General features: G+C 50.8%; 4 non-coding genes across 4 annotated transcripts; all 4 read right to left on the bottom strand.

Moving 5' to 3' along the window:
* Positions 1-250: 250 nt before the first annotated feature.
* Positions 251-357, bottom strand: LOC130359402 (U6 spliceosomal RNA). The gene has a single exon (XR_008890133.1). It is a non-coding gene; the product is annotated as a U6 spliceosomal RNA (small nuclear RNA).
* Positions 358-720: 363 nt separating this feature from the next.
* Positions 721-824, bottom strand: LOC130359713 (U6 spliceosomal RNA). The gene has a single exon (XR_008890406.1). It is a non-coding gene; the product is annotated as a U6 spliceosomal RNA (small nuclear RNA).
* An 855-nt stretch (positions 825-1,679) lies between these two features.
* Positions 1,680-1,786, bottom strand: LOC130359687 (U6 spliceosomal RNA). Its single transcript, XR_008890385.1, has one exon. It is a non-coding gene; the product is annotated as a U6 spliceosomal RNA (small nuclear RNA).
* Positions 1,787-2,149: 363 nt separating this feature from the next.
* Positions 2,150-2,256, bottom strand: LOC130359644 (U6 spliceosomal RNA). The gene has a single exon (XR_008890348.1). It is a non-coding gene; the product is annotated as a U6 spliceosomal RNA (small nuclear RNA).
* Positions 2,257-2,500: the final 244 nt, after the last annotated feature.

Here is a 2,500-nt window from a genome sequence, read left to right on the forward strand (position 1 = left end):
GATTCATCAGGAAGCAAGACATGGCTCTGGACTTTGAACGCACACTGGAATTTCTTGCTGGAGAATAGGATGAGTCCTTCTGCTCCTTCCATCGCGTAACAAAGCCGAATAGATTATGCAAATGGCACGGGGAAAGGCAAGGTCTTGAAAGAGAGACAGACATGGGAAAACTCAGGAGAGAAAGCCTCTTGACCAGATAGAAATCACGGAGCCAACCTGGAATCAATGTCACTGGGAAACACGGCCGGAATAAAATATGGAACGCTTCACGAATTTGCGTGTCATCCTTGCGCAGGGGCCATGCTAATCTTCTCTGTATCGTTCCAATTTTAGTATATGTGCTGCCGAAGCAAGCACGGTGGAAAGGGAGGGCCCTGTGAAATATATACCGCGCCACTTGTCCCTCTCTCCACCTCAGGGAGAGGCAAGGTGGAAACGCCACCACTCCTGGCCAAAGCATTTCAGAGGAAGATTCAGCAGGAAGCAAGACATGGCTCTGGACTTTGAATGCACACTGGAATTTCTTTCTGGAGAATAGGATGACTCCTTCTGCTCCTTCCATCGCGTAGCAAACCCGAATCAATTATGCAAATGGCAGGGGGTAAGGCAAGGTCTTGAAAGAGAGACAGACATGGGAAAACTCAGGAGAGAAAGCCTCTTGACCAGATAGAAATCACGGAGCCAACCTGGAATCAATGTCACTGGGAAACACGGCCGGAATAAAATATGGAACGCTTCACGAATTTGCGTGTCATCCTTGCGCAGGGGCCATGCTAATCTTCTCTGTTTTTTTTTTTTTTTTATCTAAAGCCGAGGAACGTGCTTTCGATTCACCCAAAGTGCAAGAAAAAGTGCAAACGTGTTACACTAAAAAAACGTGCACAAAGGATGCGGTCTATCGCAAGCCCTTCTCCGATAGGAGAGAGGCCCCCCAACAAACCTTACCCTTCGCCTCCGGACCAAAAGGTACCTGCGAGGTTCCAGGTTCGATGTCCCTTTTCGCCGAAGCTACTAGGGGACCACAAATGCTCCCGGCATCCCCCTTGGCGTTAGCCAAGGTATCTGCCCGCAGAGCCGATTACGGTAGGTACCCTGCCAAAGCAGGAGTACCCGGGGTGTTTGCAGGGAGGTGCGGAACCTAATGGCCACACACACCTCCCCTAGACCGCCAGGAGGGACACCCAGAAGGGCTACCGCATCCTGACCAATCCTGTGAACACACAACACGCAAAAAGTGACACAGTGAGACAAAAAAAGAAATAAATAAGTGAATGTGTGCAGATATACTGCCCGGACATCCGGCCGGATCTATAAAAAATTTCTCTGATCCTAGCCAGAAGGCCGGGAATCAAGAGGTGAGTGCCACAAGGTGAAGAGATTATGGTGCCCGTGCTTCAACTCAGTGAGCCTATTCTCCCAGTGAGTTTCGGCACCTCGGGGTCACCACTCCCCGAGGCACAAAGTACCTCGGCTCTAGACCCTCTCAGCCTCATGGCGAGACCCGGAGGGAACAGGTCACATCGGGGCAGCCGTCGAGCTGATTCCTCAGAACCAGCCCCGGAAAGCCCTGGTACACCTGCATCCTCCATGCAGCACCCATCCCCGCCAGCCCCATACCGGCGTTACTGTCCACCGGCATGAAAAACTGATAAGAACAGATACTACACTTGATCTTAGCCAAAAGGCCGAGAAGCTTCACGAATTTGCGTGTCATCCTTGCGCAGGGGCCATGCTAATCTTCTCTGTATCGTTCCAATTTTAGTATATGTGCTGCCGAAGCAAGCACGGTGGAAAGGGAGGGCCCTGTGAAATATATACCGTGCCACTTGTCCCTCTCTCCACCTCAGGGAGAGGCAAGGTGGAAACGCAACCACTCCTGGCCAAAGCATTTCAGAGGAAGATTCGGCAGGAAGCAAGACATGGCGCTGGACTTTGAACGCACACTGGAATTTCTTTCTGGAGAATAGGATGACTCCTTCTGCTCCTTCCATCGCGTAGCAAAGCCGAATCAATTATGCAAATGGCGCGGGGTAAAGCAAGGTCTTGAAAGAGAGACGGACATGGGAAAGCTGAGGAGAGAAAGCCTCTTGACCAGATAGAAATCACAGAGCCAACCTGGAATCAAAGTCACTGGGAAACACAGCCGGAATAAAATATGGAACGCTTCACGAATTTGCGTGTCATACTTGCGCAGGGGCCATGCTAATCTTCTCTGTATCGTTCCAATTTTAGTATATGTGCTGCCGAAGCAAGCACGGTGGAAAGGGAGGGCCCTGTGAAATATATACCGCGCCACTTGTCCCTCTCTCCACCTCAGGGAGAGGCAAGGTGGAAACGCCACCACTCCTGGCCAAAGCATTTCAGAGGCAGATTCATCAGGAAGCAAGACATGGCTCTGGACTTTGAATGCACACTGGAATTTCTTTCTGGAGAATAGGATGACTCCTTCTGCTCCTTCCATCGCGTAGCAAACCCGAATCAATTATGCAAATGGCAGGGG

Source organism: Hyla sarda, chromosome 2 (genome assembly GCF_029499605.1).
Source record: "Hyla sarda isolate aHylSar1 chromosome 2, aHylSar1.hap1, whole genome shotgun sequence".
NCBI classification, from domain to species: domain Eukaryota; kingdom Metazoa; phylum Chordata; class Amphibia; order Anura; family Hylidae; genus Hyla; species Hyla sarda.